The 18549-nt window shown below is 44.0% G+C and overlaps 1 protein-coding gene across 7 annotated transcripts in view; it reads left to right on the top strand.

Moving 5' to 3' along the window:
- The window catches only part of shisa4 (shisa family member 4), a 139527-nt gene that overhangs the window by 57106 nt on the left and 63872 nt on the right, over positions 1-18549 (top strand). The window contains exon 2 of one of the 7 annotated variants that reach the window (XM_059950520.1): positions 6605-6714. The exons of the other annotated variants lie outside the window; for them this stretch is intronic. The gene's annotated coding sequence lies outside the window, so the exon portion shown is untranslated. The remainder of the gene's footprint in view (positions 1-6604; positions 6715-18549) is intronic. 7 annotated transcript variants of the gene reach the window in all.

Raw genomic sequence — 18549 nt, 5'->3', positions numbered from 1 at the left:
CAGCTGGTTTGTTTGGAACAGTCAAATTTCTGAGCAAACTGTATACAGTACCTTTTAAACCAATACACTCAGCAAAACTGGTACTTGTTTCTCATTGTCTATTTCATTTGCTTCTAAGTACTGCTCAATTAGCTCAGTATACAGTACATTGAGCAATCAAACATGTCGATCTTTCAGATGTAGCCTGCCATGTCTGCCCTTTTTTATGATTATTATCACCCAGTACTTTTTTTATGGATCCATGAATTCTTCCATTTTTTAATTTGATTGTCTTTCCTTTAGCAAAGAAAATGTGCTGCTCTAGAGAAAAAATGATGTGCTTTTTTTTTACAATATTACTGAAATATTAAATACAGGACACTTACTTTCACATGTCTTTAAATTCTCAGCTTTTCCTTTAATCTGTCACTGCTTGTACTGCAAGCTGTCTCCACATGCTATGTTACATAATTGCCAGTCTGCTGTCCTACCGTTTTAAAGACCAGAAGATATGGGAGCAGCTTTCATCCCATCGCAAGTGCCCTGCTGTTCTATCATGGCTGATTTGTTATCCCTCTCAATCACATTCTCCTGCCTTCTCCCCACAACCTTTGATGCCCTTACTAATCAAGAACCTGTCAACTTCCGCTTTAAATATACACGACCTGGCTTCCACAGCCATTGGTGGCAGTGAATTCCACAGATTCACCACCCTCTGACTAAAGAAATTCCTCCTCATCTCTGTTCCAACGGGATGCCCCTGAGTCTGAGACTGTGCCCCCTTGTCCTAGACTCCCCCAGCATAAGAAGCATCCTCTTATTTCACAACATATGTCAATAATATTAAACCTGATTCTCATTCATATATCTTTAAATTCTCAGCTTGTTCCTTAGGTCCATCACAGTTTGTAATGCAAGGTCTGTCCACATGCTGTCTTGTTGCATAGTTTCCACTTTGTTCTCCTACCATGGTAAACCGCTGGTCCAAACTAGTATTGTACCCTGAATCTGCTCTCTGGCATAATTCCGCAGCTGTTTTAAATTCTGAGGCAGTGTTTTTGCCGATGTAATTCACAGCTCATTTTATCATTGTATCTTGAGCCACTGCTTTGCTTTCTTATGCCATATCACTTGCGGTCCTGTGACTCGCCAGTTTGTACTTTCCAGAGCTGCTGTCTCCCTGATTTAAATCCACGCCAACAGTCTCACTCTTTAAACCCGTTCTGCTGTTTCAGGCACTCTAATTGCTTTAAGCATCCAATCTGTTCCCACCCTGCAGTAAATAATTGACCCAGTTTTTCACAGCATCAAACTGTTGGTCCTTTGTCAGGCTGCATTAAAGTCGCATCATTTGCTGTAAGATTCCTCTTTTGCACTGAACATTCTCCCATTTTCTTCACAATGTTAAACTCCTGGGCTTCTCTTCCAGTGCGACAAATGCTTGACCTATTCTCTTGCCTGGTGAAAACTTTGTCCTCACGCTCTGGCTCTCTTAAAGGGGGGCACACTCCCCTCCACAATAGTTGTATTAAATTCTCAGATTTCACTTCCCATCCAGCTGCTTGGCCAAATCTCTCTCCCAGGCTTAAACAATGCCAAACCACTGGCCCACTCCCCAGCGCAATTGTTCTCTGCCTCTTTATTCCACTCTCTCTCTCTGTATCTCTGTCTCTCTGTCTGTCCCCCTTCCTCTGTCCCCTCTTCTCCCTCCCTCCGTTAAACTCTTAGCTCCCCTGCATCACTGTTTTGCGTTCTCCACCCAGGCGCTTGCTGTTTGGGTCACTTTCTTGCTCCTTCACTGCTTTAGACACTCTGTCTGCTGCTCACCAACTTGCTTCTGCTGTTGTGCTGTTTTTAAATTCCAGGATTCAGACTGCTATTCAGGCCTCTCATCTGTGCTCTAAGCTTTAATCACTCCATTCCACTGCACAGGATCAGAAAAAGCTGATCAGAAAGTTGTAAACTCAACCTGCTCCATCATGGGCACTAACCTCCCCAGCATCCAGGACACATTTAAAAGGCAATGCCTCAAAAAGGTGGCATCCATCATTAAAGACCCCATCTCCCAGGACACGTCTTCTTCTCATTGCTACCATCAAGGAGGAGGTAGAGGAGTCTGAAGACATATACTCAACATTTCAGAAACAGCTTCTTCTTGTCTGCCACCAAATTTCTGACTGGACAATTAACTCATGAACACTTCTTCAGTACTTTTCCCCTCTCATTTTGCATTACTTATTTATTTTTTTATATAATTGTAACTTATAGTTTTTATTATGTATTGCTATTTACTATCACCACAAAACAACGAATTTCATAACATAGGCACAATGCGTTAGCGCAGGTTTTATTTTGGTCGGATATTAAACCCGATTCTGATTCTGATACCCATCACCACTGTCTTGCTTTTTTAAACTTGCAGCATGTGTGCTCTTTTCTCTTGATGTCTCGGCCCACTTTCTCCGGCGTCCTGAACTCTTGTCTAAGTCATTAGCCTACTCAGAAGGGTTAGATCAATTGACAACACCCTCACCTTTTATACTTCTCAGCTCTGCAGCTGTTTCACAGCTTTTTTCAGCCCACTCATCACACATTCAATGCACAGCTGTGATCTGACTGCTTAACATTCTCAGCCTTTTTTTTTGCTGTTGTAAATACAGTGGATTCTGGTTAATTGGGACAAATCAGGATCAATTAATTTGGCCCAATTAAGCCGCTGCCCCAATTAGCTGATGTTTCATGGAACTAATTAAAAGGAATAAAAAAAAAGACAAACTTCCGTTTAACTGAGTAACAAATTACGTATTTAAATAAAATACAGAAGAAATTAGAATACTACCAATACCTTTGCAGTATTATAAAACTGTGTTTTAGTTCCCAATAGTTATTGACAGAGTTATTTATCTACTGTGTTCTTTTGACTGTAAATGAACAAAGTCAGCCTACTGCCTTCATACAATGCTTTAGACCAGGGTGGCCAATCTTTTACATTCTATGTGTCAAGTTTTTCACGTACGAGTTCAGATGCGCCATACAACTCTTGTACCCCCATTCAATTCTAGTAAAAATATGTTAATATAGATATATTTAGCATTTTTATATGATATATTGATTTAATATTAGAAACAAGGTAAACATTACTTACCTTAACAAGACTTTTAACAAATATATTTTGTCTTCTTTTGATTTCTTCCTTTTTCGTAATCACACATTCTTTTCGTAACTCAGACCCAAGCACTGGCTTCAGCTTTCCTTCTATTTCAGTCTGATGTTCTGTTTTGATTATCAGTCTGATTATCTGTTATTTGTGAAGTGGGGTGCCGTGCGCAATCATAATCGATTGAAAACGGACGTGGAAGCACGGAGAAACATTGGGAAATTCCAGGAAGACCTTCTTTGTTGCTGCTGCTGCTGTGAGGTCCGGGACTCTGCTTGGGAGAACAGGTCCCCAGTCCTCGCGGTAGCATTGCTGATGGCCGTTGGCAGGGCCGTCTTAATACGCTCGGCAAAGGATGGTGCACGGAGAAGCTGTGCCGGAGGGGATGGTCGTCGGCTCAGGCGTTCGATGGACTCGGACTCCTTTCGACAGACTCAGGTCGCTTTCATTGTGTGCTGCGTCTGCAAGGCTGGTTTCGACGGAGCTTCCATTGTGTGCTGCGTCTGCAAGGCTGAGTCAGGCGGCGCCTTGGAAGTCCAGAGGGGGGTATTCCCTTCTGCCGCCAGCGTGGGATGACGAGTCAGTTGGGACCCTGGGGACTTGTGGAAACTGTGGTGATTTCTTTTGAACTTACAGTCCTTTAACATCTTGGACTATTTTTACTGTGCCCACAGTCTGTTTTTTATCAATTATGCTATTGTTTGCACTGTTGTAACTACATGTTGTAACTATGTGGTTTTGTGCAGGTCTTGTAGCTTTAGTTTTTGGTTTTGTTTGTCTGGTGGAATTGGAGCTCCTTTCCAGGGAACGCGCTGAGACGGTAGCGCAATATTAATACGCAGCAGCCTCTCTGGACTCTGGATTGGGGATTGCCAAATGTTACGTGGATTTTCTGGTGTAGTCTGTTTTGTCATATGCTTTTGTGATATCATTCTGGGGGAACATTGTCTCATTTTTTAACTGAATTGCATTTGCGGTTTCTAAATGACAATAAACTGAGTCTGAATCTGAAACTGATTTCAGTCTGATGTTGTGTTTTATATTGTCTATTAAGATCATGTCTTCTACTATGTGAGAAAGTGTTTTCACAAGCAATGCACAATGGTTTTCTTGACAGACCTGCTATAAATAAGAACTCATTTTCCCACTGTTCATTGAATTCACGCGTACTATCACTTTTTGCTTTTCTTTGGCTCATTTTCTTTTGCACTGTGGTGGGTAACTGAATGTAAGGCTTAATTTTCGAAAAAGTACAAAACTACAAATGTTCACAAAGGGTGAACAAAGCACAACTCCGTAGCGCACGAGTGTCAATTGCAAACTGACCGGCAAAAACCCGCGACGCACCGCCGGTGCAGATGCCTGGCACCTCAGGATCAAACGAGTATCAAACGTGTATTGAACAGTTATGGAACAACTGCAGAACAAAAGTCCTTCTTTCCTAGTTTGATTCATTGAACATTTTTTAAAATTGAAAACAGATTAATGTGAAAGAAGATAACATTCACCAAAAGATGTGCACAAAATAATAAAATCGCTAAAAATAATTGCTAAGTTTTAGATTTATTCTCAATGAAACCCATTTCTAGCTCAAAGCTACTTGAATTCCCGTTACAGATTTTTTTCTACAAATCGGTTTTTGGTTAATACTTTTTGCATGAGTAGGCTGACTTTTTTATTATCACTGGGGTGCAATGCACCACTTCTACTCACCCAATGCGCCAAAGGTTGCCCATCCCTGATTTGGAGGATTGCATCCAAATCCAAATCTTCATCTTCATTGTAACATTTAAGTTGATTGCTGATACTTCAGTATTTCCTAACCTGTTGAAGGAGTGAAATAGTTTTATTTTCACTCCCAGCTGTTTCTGGCTTTTCCAAGCCTGAATGCTTGAAATGGCTGTGAGCAAGACAGTTCCGAATTGTCTTACTGCTTATTCCTCACCAACTATCAACAATAAAAATCACTGATTTTTGAACCCAAACACACCTGACACTATTCACTCTAAGCATGGTGTAGTGTCTAACAGCCACATAAGTACACACACCAGTATCCTACCCCAACTAAGCAGCATAGTGTCCCAAATAAAGAAGAGGAATCTTTGCTTTTCTCTGGATTATTTCTCGTTAAGAGTTCTCCCAATTAACCGATGGCCCAGTTGACTGGAATCCGTTGTATGTTTTAATCTCACTTAGTTGCAGCACTCTGGTAGTTCCGTGTTGTGTGCCCAGTGACTCTGATCCTTGGCTGCTCACTTGCTCAGTCCATACATTTACTCAGTGGCCAATCTACGTCAGGTCTCACCGCTCAGAACCAGAATCACTAGCATATGTCATGAAATTGTTGTTTTGTGGCAGCAAAGTATATATAATATATATAAAATTAGTGCAAAAAGAGAGAAGAAGTAATAATATAGTAGTGTACTTAGGTTCGTTATCCATTGAGAAGTCTGATAGGGGAGGGGGAGAAGCTGTTCCTGAAACATTCAAAATCCTGTGCTTCCTCCTTGATGGAGGCAATGAGAAAAGGGCATGCCCTGGGTGATGGGGTCCTTAATGACAGATACCACCTTTTTGAGCTATTGCCTATTGAAGATGTCCTCAGTGCTGAGTGGCTGCACCAAGAGCACTGCATACAGTAGGTGACCCCAGCAGACTTGCAGGTGAAGTGTTGCCTCACCTGGAAGGGATGTGGGTGAGGGAGTTGATGACGGACAGGTGCAGCACTCACATGGATAAGAGCCAAGAGGGAGATCAGTGAAGAGGAACAACCTTCATTTGTATCTGGTGCTCCTCTACATTGGCAAGACCCTACATAAATTGAGGTACACTTAGTCACACAACTTTGCTTTGTCTGCAACAAGCATGACCGCCCAGGGGCTGAGCTTTTTAAATCCAACCCCCATTCCCATTCTAACATGTTGGTCCATGGCCACCCCTATCGCCATGACGGGGCCACTCTCCAGTTGGCAACACTCCATCTGGGTAGCTGCAAATCTGACTGTATGAACTTCGACTTCTCTAACTTGCAGTAATTTCTCCCTGTTCTTCTTCTCCTTTCTTCTATTGCCCATTCTGTCTCCCATCTCACTTCTCCTATTCTCCTTACCTCTTGTGTCCCTGTTCCTTCCCTTTCTCCATGGTCCGCTCTCCTATGTGACCAGATTCCTCCTTCTTCAGCCCTTTACCTTTTCTACATACCACCTCCCAGCTTCTCACTGCAACCCCTCCCCTATTCAGCCACATTCCCCCTCAGGTGGCTTCTACTATTACCTCCCCCTCCCCTCACTTCCTACTTTGGCTTCTTCTCCCTTTCGTACCGGTCCTGACGAAGGGTCTTGGCCAAAACATTGACTGTTTATTCCTTTCCAAAGATGCTGTCTCACCTGCTGAGTTCTTCCAACATTTTCTGTGTGTCACTCTGGATTTCCAGCATCTGCAGAATTTATTGATTTTTTCCCATTCTAGTCCCACAGTGTCTCTGCATTAAATACTTTGTCTGAACTCCTGTCGCTAGCAGTGATTGGCTAGAGCTCTTGGGGTTTCAAATTCTGAGAACATTACTTTCAAAGTTCGAGGTAAGTTTTTATTACCAAAATAGATATATGTTGCCACATGAGATTCATTTTCTTGCAGGCATTCAGAGTAAAGCAAAGAAATACAATGGAATTAGTGACCAATTTGTCTGAAACAATAATGCTAAACATAAGTTGTAGAGTTCCTGAAAGTGAGTCTATAGGTTATGTAATCTGTTTAGAGTAGTTGCGATTGAAGTTATCCACTCTGGTTCAGGAGCCTGATGGTTTTAGGGTAGTTACGGTTCCTGAACCTGGTGGTGTGGGACCTAATGCTGCTGTCCCTTCTACCTGATGGTAGTAACAAGAAGTCTGGATCAATGTTGCTTTCTTGTGGCAATGCTCCATGTAAATATGCTCAGTGGTGGGAAGGTCTTTGTGATGATCTGTCCACAGTCTCGATTGGTGTTTTAGCCAGCTCACTGGTTTAAACATTTGCTCCCTTTATCCCATTACAGTCAGTCCACTCACTCACTGCATCCTTAGCATACCTATCTCTTTGCCCAAAATTCTGCTTTAAATTATCATCTCATTTCTTCATAGAAACATAGAAATGCTACAGCACAATACAGGCCCTTCGGCCCACAAAGCTATACCGAACATGTCCTTACCTTAGAAATTACCTATGGTTACCCACAGCCTTCTATTTTTCTAAGCTCCATGTACCTATCCAGGAGTCTCTTAAAAGACCATCTCATATCCACTTCCACCACCATCACAGCAGTCCATTCCACACACTCAACACTCTGTGTAAAAAAAAATTACCACTGACATCTCCTCTGTACCTAATTCCAAGTACCTTAAAACCATGCTCTCTCGTGCAAGCCATTTCAGCCCTGGGAAAAAGCCTCAGACTATCCACACGATCAATGCCTCTCATCATCTTATACCCCTCTGTCAGGATATCTCTCAGCCTCTGTCACTCCAAGGAAAAAGGCCAAATTCACTCAACCTATTCTCATGCTCCCCAATCCAGACAACAGCCTTGTAAATCTCCTCTGCACTCTTTCTATGGCTTCCACATCCTTCATGCAGTGAGGCAAAAAGAACTGAGCACAGTACTCCAAGTGGGGTCTGACCAGAGTCAGACGTAGCTGCAATATTACCTCTCGACTCCTAAACTCAATCCCACGATTGATGAAGGCCAATGCATCATATGCTTTCTTAACCACAGACTCAACCTGCGCAGCAGCTTTGAGTGTCCTATGGACTTGGACCCCAAGTCCAAGACTGTCAAGAGTCTTACCATTAATACTATATTCTGCTATCATATTTGACCTACCAAAATGAACCACTTCACACATCTGGGTTAACTCCATCTGCCACTTCTCAGCCCAGTTTTGCATCCTGTCAATGTCCCACTGTAACCTCTGACAGCCCTCCACACTATCCACAACACCCCAACCTTTGTGTCATCAGCAAATTTACTAACCCATCTCTCCACCTCCTCATCCAGGTCATTTATAATAATCCAGAAGAGTAGGGTTCCAGAACAGATCCCTGAGGCACTCCACTGGTGACCAACCTACGTGCAGAATATGACCTATCTACAACCACTCTTTGCCTTCTTTGGGCAAGCCAGTTCTGGATCTACAAAACAATATCCCCTTGGATCCCATGTCTCCTTACTTTCTCAATAAGCCTTGCATGGGGTACTTTGTCAAATGCCTTGCTGAAATCCATATACACTACATCTACTACTCTACCTTCATCAATGTGTTTACTCACATCCTCAAATATTCAGTCAGGCTCGTAAGGCACAACCTTCCTTTCACAAAGCCATGCTGACTATTCCTAATCATATTATGCTTCTCCAAATGTTCATAAGTCCTGCCTCTCAGGATCTTCTCCATCAGTTTATCAACCACTGAAGTGAGGCTGACTGGTCTATAATTTCCTGGGCATCTCTACTCCCTTTCTTGAATAATGGAACAACATCCGCAAACCTCCAATCCTCCAGAACTTCTCCCGTCCCCATTGATGATGTAAAAATCATTGCTAGAGGCTCAGCAATCTCCTACTTCACCTCCTACTGTAGCCTGGGTACATCTTATCTGGTCCCGATGACTTACCTATCTTGATACTTTCCAAAAGCTCCAGCATTTCCTCTTTGTTAATATCTACATGATCAAGCTTTTCAGTCCGCTGTAAGTCATCCCTACAATCGCCAAGATCACATTTCCATAGTGAATACTGAAGCAAAATATTCCTTAGTACCTCTGCTATCTCCTATGGTTCTATACATACTTTTCCACTGTCACACTTGATTGGTCCTATTCTCTCACTTCTTATCCTCTTTCTCTTCAAATACTGTCGAATTCCTTGAAGTTTTCCTTTATTCTGTCTGCCAATGCTTTCTCATGGCCCCTTCTGGCTCTCCTAATTTCTTTCTTAAGCTCCTTCCTGCTAGCTTTATAATCTTCCAGATCTCTATCATTACCTAGTTTTTTGAACCATTCATAAGCTCTTCTTTTCTTCTTGACGAGATTTACAACATACTTTGTACACCATCCTTTTATCCTTTCCCTGTCTCATTGGAACGTACCTATGCAAAACTCATGCAAATATCCCCTGAACATTTGCCACATTTCTTCCGTACATTTCCCTGAGAACATCTGTTCCCAATTTATGCTTCCAAGTTCTTGCCTGATAGCCTCATATTTCCCCTCACTCCAATTAAACACTTTACTAATGTTTGTTCCTATCCCTCTCCAATGCTATGATAAAGGAGATAGAACTGTGATCACTATCTCTAAAATTCTAAAATTTTCTAAATTTCTCTAAAATTCTGTCCCACTGAGAGATCTGACCTGACCAGGTCCCAATACCAGATCACGTACAGTCTCTCCTCTTGTAGGCTTATCTACATATTGTGCCAAGAAACCTTCTTGAACACACCTAACAAACTGCACCCCACCTAAACCCCTCACTCTAGGGACATGCCAATCGATACTTGGGAAATTTAAATCTCCCACCACAACAACCCTGTTATTACTACACCTTTCCAGAATCTGTCTCCCTATCTGCTCCTCAATGTCCATGTTAGTATTAGGTGGTCTATAAAAAAAACACCCAGTAGAGTTAATTGACCTCTTCCTTTTCCTAACTTCCACCCACAGAGACTCAGCAGACAATCTCTCCATGTCTTCCTCCTTTTCTGCAGCCGTGACACTACCTCTGATCAACAGTGCCATGCCCCCACCTCTTTTGTCTCCTTCGCTGTCCTTTCTGAAACATCTAAAGCTTGGCACTCAAAGTAACCATTCCTGCCCCTGAGCTATCCAAGTCTCTGTAATGGCCACAACATCATAGCTCCAAGTACTGATCCATGCTCTAAGCTCATCTGCTTTGTTCATAATACTCTTTGCATTAAAATAGACACATCTCAGATCATCGGTCTGAGCACGTCCCTTCTCTATCATTTGCCTATCTTCCCTCTCCCTCTGTCTCCAAGCTTTCTCTATTTGTGAGCCAACCGCCCCTTCCTCCTTGTCTTCAATTTGGTTCCCACACCCCCCTCCCCAGCAATCCTAGTTTAAACTCTTCCCCAATGGCCTTAGCAAACCTCCCTGCCAGATATTGGTCCCCCTGGGATTCAAGTGCAACCCATCCTTTTTGCACAGGTCACTCCTACCCCAAAAGAGGTCCCAATGATCCAGAAATCTGCATCCCTGTCCCCCTGCTTCAATCACTCAGCTATGCATTTATCCTCCACCTCAGTCTACTCCTATACTCACTGTCATGTGGCACAGGCAGTAATCCCGAAATGACTACCTTTGTGGTCCTGCTTCTGAACTTCCTTCCTAACTCCCTGTAGTCTGTTTTCAGGACCTCCCCCATTTTCCTACCTATGTCATGGTACCAATATGTACAACAACCTCTGGTTGTTCTCCTTCCCATTTCAGGATATCATGGACGTGATCAGAAACATCCTGGACCCTGGCACCTGGGAGACAAACAACCATCCATGTTTCTTTCCTATGTCCACAAAATCATCTGTCTGACCACCTAACTATAGAGTTCCCTATCACTACTGCCTTCCTCTTCCTTTCTCTACCCTTCTGAGCCACAGGGCCGGACTCTGTGCCAGAGGCACGGCCACTGTTGCTTCCCCCAGGTAGGCTGTCCCTCCCAACAGTACTCAAACAGGAGTATTTATTGTCAAGGGGTACAGCTATGGGGGTGCTCACTAGCGTCTGACTCTTGCCCTGCCCTCTCCTGACTGTTACCCACTTACCTGTCTCCCAAGGCCCTGGTGTGACTACTTGCCTACAGCTCCGCTCTATCACCTCCTCACTTTTCCTGACTGGATGAAGGTCATCGAGCTGCATCTCCAGTTTCCTAACACTGCCTAAGAAGCTGCAGCTCAACGCACCTGGTGCAGATGTGGCTGTCTGGGAGGCTGGGAGCCTCCTGGACTTCACACATCTGACACTAACCACAGAACACCGGCCTCACATACAGTCTTCCTGTCTGTATTCTACATAGGCAACCTACCTCGCCTCAACCTGTTATCGCCAAAGCCCCGTTGAACCAAAGCCTTTCTACTCTTGTCTCCTTCTACTCTTGTCTCCTTCTACTCCTGTCTCCTTCTTGTCTCCTTCTACTCTTGTCTCCTGCTACTCTTGTCTCCTTCTTGTCTCCTTCTACTCTTGTCTCCTGCTACTCTTGTCTCCTTCTTGTCTCCTTCTACTCTTGTCTCCTTCTACTCTTGTCTCCTTCTACTCTTGTCTCCTTCTACTCTTGTCTCCTGCTACTCTTGACTCCTTCTACTCTTGTCTCCTTCTACCCTTGTCTCCTTCTACTCTTGTCTCCTTCTACTCTTGACTCCTTCTACTCTTGTCTCCTTCTACTCTTGTCTCCTTCTACTCTTGTCTCCTGCTACTCTTGTCTCCTGCTACTCTTGACTCCTTCTACTCTTGTCTCCTTCTACTCTTGTCTCCTTCTACTCTTGTCTCCTTCTACTCTTGTCTCCTTCTACTCTTGTCACCTTCTACTCTTGTCTCCTTCTACTCTTGTCTCCTTCTACTCTTGTCTCCTTCTACTCTTGTCTCCTGCTACTCTTGACTCCTTCAACTCTTGTCTCCTTCTACTCTTGTCTCCTTCTACTCTTGTCTCCTTCTACTCTTGTCACCTTCTACTCTTGTCTCCTTCTACTCTTGTCTCCTTCTACTCTTGACTCCTTCTACTCTTGTCTCCTTCTACTCTTGTCTCCTGCTACTCTTGACTCCTTCTACTCTTGTCTCCTTCTACCCTTGTCTCCTTCTACTCTTGTCTCCTTCTACTCTTGACTCCTTCTACTCTTGACTCCTTCTACTCTTGTCTCCTTCTACTCTTGTCTCCTTCTACTCTTGTCTCCTTTTGTCTCCTTCTACTCTTGTCTCCTTCTACTCTTGTCTCCTTCTACTCTTGTCTCCTTCTACTCTTGTCTCCTGCTACACTTGTCTCCTGCTACTCTTGTCTCCTGCTACTCTTGACTCCTTCTACTCTTGACTCCTTCTACTCTTGTCTCCTTCTACTCTTGTCTCCTGCTACTCTTGTCTCCTGCTACTCTTAACTCCTTCTACTCTTGACTCCTTCTACTCTTGTCTCCTTCTACTCTTGTCTCCTTTTGTCTCCTTTCTACTCTTGTCTCCTGCTACTCTTGTCTCCTGCTACTCTTGTCTCCTGCTACTCTTGACTCCTTCTACTCTTGACTCCTTCTACTCTTGTCTCCTGCTACTCTTGTCTCCTTCTCCTTTTGTCTCCTTCTACTCTTGTCTCCTTCTACTCTTGTCTCCTTCTACTCTTGTCTCCTTTTGACTCTTTCTACTCTTGTCTCCTTCTCCTTTTGTCTCCTGCTACTCTTGTCTCCTTCTACTCTTGTCTCCTTCTACTCTTGTCTCCTTCTCCTTTTGTCTCCTTCTACTCTTGTCTCCTTCTACTCGTCTCCTGCTACTCTTGTCTCCTGCTACTCTTGTCTCCTTCTACTCTTGACTCCTTCTACTCTTGTCTCCTTCTACTCTTGTCTCCTTCTACTCTTGTCTCCTGCTACTCTTGACTCCTTCTACTCTTGACTCCTTCGACTCTTGTCTCCTGCTACTCTTGTCTCCTGCTACACTTGTCTCCTGCTACTCTTGTCTCCTGCTACTCTTGACTCCTTCTACTCTTGACTCCTTCTACTCTTGTCTCCTTCTACTCTTGTCTCCTGCTACTCTTGTCTCCTGCTACTCTTAACTCCTTCTACTCTTGACTCCTTCTACTCTTGTCTCCTTCTACTCTTGTCTCCTTTTGTCTCCTTTCTACTCTTGTCTCCTGCTACTCTTGACTCCTTCTACTCTTGACTCCTTCTACTCTTGTCTCCTGCTACTCTTGTCTCCTGCTACACTTGTCTCCTGCTACTCTTGTCTCCTGCTACTCTTGACTCCTTCTACTCTTGTCTCCTTCTACTCTTGTCTCCTTCTCCTTTTGTCTCCTTCTACTCTTGTCTCCTTCTACTCGTCTCCTGCTACTCTTGTCTCCTGCTACTCTTGTCTCCTTCTACTCTTGACTCCTTCTACTCTTGTCTCCTTCTACTCTTGTCTCCTTCTACTCTTGTCTCCTGCTACTCTTGACTCCTTCTACTCTTGACTCCTTCGACTCTTGTCTCCTGCTACTCTTGTCTCCTGCTACACTTGTCTCCTGCTACTCTTGTCTCCTGCTACTCTTGACTCCTTCTACTCTTGACTCCTTCTACTCTTGTCTCCTTCTACTCTTGTCTCCTGCTACTCTTGTCTCCTGCTACTCTTAACTCCTTCTACTCTTGACTCCTTCTACTCTTGTCTCCTTCTACTCTTGTCTCCTTTTGTCTCCTTTCTACTCTTGTCTCCTGCTACTCTTGACTCCTTCTACTCTTGACTCCTTCTACTCTTGTCTCCTGCTACTCTTGTCTCCTGCTACACTTGTCTCCTGCTACTCTTGTCTCCTGCTACTCTTGACTCCTTCTACTCTTGACTCCTTCTACTCTTGTCTCCTTCTACTCTTGTCTCCTGCTACTCTTGTCTCCTGCTACTCTTAACTCCTTCTACTCTTGACTCCTTCTACTCTTGTCTCCTTCTACTCTTGTCTCCTTTTGTCTCCTTTCTACTCTTGTCTCCTGCTACTCTTGTCTCCTTCTCCTTTTGTCTCCTTCTACTCTTGTCTCCTTCTACTCTTGTCTCCTTCTACTCTTGTCTCCTTTTGTCTCCTTCTACTCTTGTCTCCTTCTACTCTTCTCTCCTTCTACTCTTGTCTCCTTTTGACTCTTTCTACTCTTGTCTCCTTCTACTCTTGTCTCCTGCTACTCTTGTCTCCTGCTACTCTTAACTCCTTCTACTCTTGACTCCTTCTACTCTTGTCTCCTTCTACTCTTGTCTCCTTTTGTCTCCTTTCTACTCTTGTCTCCTGCTACTCTTGTCTCCTTCTCCTTTTGTCTCCTTCTACTCTTGTCTCCTTCTACTCTTGTCTCCTTCTACTCTTGTCTCCTTTTGACTCTTTCTACTCTTGTCTCCTTCTCCTTTTGTCTCCTGCTACTCTTGTCTCCTGCTACTCTTGTCTCCTGCTACACTTGTCTCCTGCTACTCTTGTCTCCTGCTACTCTCGACTCCTTCTACTCTTGACTCCTTCTACTCTTGTCTCCTTCTACTCTTGTCTCCTGCTACTCTTGTCTCCTGCTACTCTTAACTCCTTCTACTCTTGACTCCTTCTACTCTTGTCTCCTTCTACTCTTGTCTCCTTTTGTCTCCTTTCTACTCTTGTCTCCTGCTACTCTTGTCTCCTTCTCCTTTTGTCTCCTTCTACTCTTGTCTCCTTCTACTCTTGTCTCCTTCTACTCTTGTCTCCTTTTGTCTCCTTCTACTCTTGTCTCCTTCTACTCTTGTCTCCTTCTACTCTTGTCTCCTTTTGACTCTTTCTACTCTTGTCTCCTTCTACTCTTGTCTCCTGCTACTCTTGTCTCCTGCTACTCTTAACTCCTTCTACTCTTGACTCCTTCTACTCTTGTCTCCTTCTACTCTTGTCTCCTTTTGTCTCCTTTCTACTCTTGTCTCCTGCTACTCTTGTCTCCTTCTCCTTTTGTCTCCTTCTACTCTTGTCTCCTTCTACTCTTGTCTCCTTCTACTCTTGTCTCCTTTTGACTCTTTCTACTCTTGTCTCCTTCTCCTTTTGTCTCCTGCTACTCTTGTCTCCTGCTACTCTTGTCTCCTTCTACTCTTGTCTCCTTCTCCTTTTGTCTCCTTCTACTCTTGTCTCCTTCTACTCGTCTCCTGCTACTCTTGACTCCTTCTACTCTTGTCTCCTTCTACTCTTGTCTCCTTCTACTCTTGTCTCCTTTTGTCTCCTTCTACTCTTGTCTCCTTCTACTCTTGTCTCCTTCTACTCTTGTCTCCTTCTACTCTTGTCTCCTGCTACACTTGTCTCCTGCTACTCTTGTCTCCTGCTACTCTTGACTCCTTCTACTCTTGACTCCTTCTACTCTTGTCTCCTTCTACTCTTGTCTCCTGCTACTCTTGTCTCCTGCTACTCTTAACTCCTTCTACTCTTGACTCCTTCTACTCTTGTCTCCTTCTACTCTTGTCTCCTTTTGTCTCCTTTCTACTCTTGTCTCCTGCTACTCTTGTCTCCTGCTACTCTTGTCTCCTGCTACTCTTGACTCCTTCTACTCTTGACTCCTTCTACTCTTGTCTCCTGCTACTCTTGTCTCCTTCTTGTCTCCTTCTACTCTTGTCTCCTGCTACTCTTGTCTCCTTCTTGTCTCCTTCTACTCTTGTCTCCTTCTACTCTTGTCTCCTTCTACTCTTGTCTCCTTCTACTCTTGTCTCCTGCTACTCTTGACTCCTTCTACTCTTGTCTCCTTCTATCCTTGTCTCCTTCTACTCTTGTCTCCTTCTACTCTTGACTCCTTCTACTCTTGTCTCCTTCTACTCTTGTCTCCTTCTACTCTTGTCTCCTGCTACTCTTGTCTCCTGCTACTCTTGACTCCTTCTACTCTTGTCTCCTTCTACTCTTGTCTCCTTCTACTCTTGTCTCCTTCTACTCTTGTCTCCTTCTACTCTTGTCACCTTCTACTCTTGTCTCCTTCTACTCTTGTCTCCTTCTACTCTTGTCTCCTTCTACTCTTGTCTCCTGCTACTCTTGACTCCTTCTACTCTTGTCTCCTTCTACTCTTGTCTCCTTCTACTCTTGTCTCCTTCTACTCTTGTCACCTTCTACTCTTGTCTCCTTCTACTCTTGTCTCCTTCTACTCTTGACTCCTTCTACTCTTGTCTCCTTCTACTCTTGTCTCCTGCTACTCTTGACTCCTTCTACTCTTGTCTCCTTCTACCCTTGTCTCCTTCTACTCTTGTCTCCTTCTACTCTTGACTCCTTCTACTCTTGACTCCTTCTACTCTTGTCTCCTTCTACTCTTGTCTCCTTCTACTCTTGTCTCCTTTTGTCTCCTTCTACTCTTGTCTCCTTCTACTCTTGTCTCCTTCTACTCTTGTCTCCTTCTACTCTTGTCTCCTGCTACACTTGTCTCCTGCTACTCTTGTCTCCTGCTACTCTTGACTCCTTCTACTCTTGACTCCTTCTACTCTTGTCTCCTTCTACTCTTGTCTCCTGCTACTCTTGTCTCCTGCTACTCTTAACTCCTTCTACTCTTGACTCCTTCTACTCTTGTCTCCTTCTACTCTTGTCTCCTTTTGTCTCCTTTCTACTCTTGTCTCCTGCTACTCTTGTCTCCTGCTACTCTTGTCTCCTGCTACTCTTGACTCCTTCTACTCTTGACTCCTTCTACTCTTGTCTCCTGCTACTCTTGTCTCCTTCTCCTTTTGTCTCCTTCTACTCTTGTCTCCTTCTACTCTTGTCTCCTTCTACTCTTGTCTCCTTTTGACTCTTTCTACTCTTGTCTCCTTCTCCTTTTGTCTCCTGCTACTCTTGTCTCCTTCTACTCTTGTCTCCTTCTACTCTTGTCTCCTTCTCCTTTTGTCTCCTTCTACTCTTGTCTCCTTCTACTCGTCTCCTGCTACTCTTGTCTCCTGCTACTCTTGTCTCCTTCTACTCTTGACTCCTTCTACTCTTGTCTCCTTCTACTCTTGTCTCCTTCTACTCTTGTCTCCTGCTACTCTTGACTCCTTCTACTCTTGACTCCTTCGACTCTTGTCTCCTGCTACTCTTGTCTCCTGCTACACTTGTCTCCTGCTACTCTTGTCTCCTGCTACTCTTGACTCCTTCTACTCTTGACTCCTTCTACTCTTGTCTCCTTCTACTCTTGTCTCCTTCTCCTTTTGTCTCCTTCTACTCTTGTCTCCTTCTACTCTTGTCTCCTTCTACTCTTGTCTCCTTTTGACTCTTTCTACTCTTGTCTCCTTCTCCTTTTGTCTCCTGCTACTCTTGTCTCCTTCTACTCTTGTCTCCTTCTACTCTTGTCTCCTTCTCCTTTTGTCTCCTTCTACTCTTGTCTCCTTCTACTCGTCTCCTGCTACTCTTGTCTCCTGCTACTCTTGTCTCCTTCTACTCTTGACTCCTTCTACTCTTGTCTCCTTCTACTCTTGTCTCCTTCTACTCTTGTCTCCTGCTACTCTTGACTCCTTCTACTCTTGACTCCTTCTACTCTTGTCTCCTGCTACTCTTGTCTCCTGCTACTCTTGTCTCCTGCTACTCTTGTCTCCTGCTACTCTTGTCTCCTTCTACTCTTGACTCCTTCTACTCTTGTCTCCTTCTACTCTTGTCTCCTTCTACTCTTGTCTCCTTCTACTCTTGTCTCCTTCTACTCTTGTCTCCTGCTACACTTGTCTCCTGCTACTCTTGTCTCCTGCTACTCTTGACTCCTTCTACTCTTGACTCCTTCTACTCTTGTCTCCTTCTACTCTTGTCTCCTGCTACTCTTGTCTCCTGCTACTCTTAACTCCTTCTACTCTTGACTCCTTCTACTCTTGACTCCTTCTACTCTTGTCTCCTTCTACTCTTGTCTCCTTTTGTCTCCTTTCTACTCTTGTCTCCTGCTACTCTTGTCTCCTGCTACTCTTGTCTCCTGCTACTCTTGACTCCTTCTACTCTTGACTCCTTCTACTATTGTCTCCTGCTACTCTTGTCTCCTTCTCCTTTTGTCTCCTTCTACTCTTGTCTCCTTCTACTCTTGTCTCCTGCTACTCTTGTCTCCTTCTACTCTTGTCTCCTTCTACTCTTGTCTCCTTCTCCTTTTGTCTCCTTCTACTCTTGTCTCCTTCTACTCGTCTCCTGCTACTCTTGTCTCCTGCTACTCTTGTCTCCTTCTACTCTTGACTCCTTCTACTCTTGTCTCCTTCTACTCTTGTCTCCTTCTACTCTTGTCTCCTGCTACTCTTGACTCCTTCTACTCTTGACTCCTTCTACTCTTGTCTCCTGCTACTCTTGTCTCCTGCTACACTTGTCTCCTGCTACTCTTGTCTCCTGCTACTCTTGACTCCTTCTACTCTTGACTCCTTCTACTCTTGTCTCCTTCTACTCTTGTCTCCTGCTACTCTTGTCTCCTGCTACTCTTAACTCCTTCTACTCTTGACTCCTTCTACTCTTGTCTCCTTCTACTCTTGTCTCCTTTTGTCTCCTTTCTACTCTTGTCTCCTGCTACTCTTGACTCCTTCTACTCTTGACTCCTACTACTCTTGTCTCCTTCTACTCTTGACTCCTTCTACTCTTGTCTCCTTCTACTCTTGTCTCCTTTTGTCTCCTTTCTACTCTTGTCTCCTGCTACTCTTGTCTCCTGCTACTCTTGTCTCCTGCTACTCTTGACTCCTTCTACTCTTGACTCCTTCTACTCTTGTCTCCTGCTACTCTTGTCTCCTTCTCCTTTTGTCTCCTTCTACTCTTGTCTCCTTCTACTCT

The sequence above is a fragment of the Hypanus sabinus genome, chromosome 25, assembly GCF_030144855.1.
Source record: "Hypanus sabinus isolate sHypSab1 chromosome 25, sHypSab1.hap1, whole genome shotgun sequence".
Classification (NCBI taxonomy): Eukaryota; Metazoa; Chordata; class Chondrichthyes; order Myliobatiformes; family Dasyatidae; genus Hypanus; species Hypanus sabinus.
The sequence above is the reverse complement of the archived record's forward strand: the minus strand, read 5'-3'. Positions and strand labels throughout refer to the sequence as shown.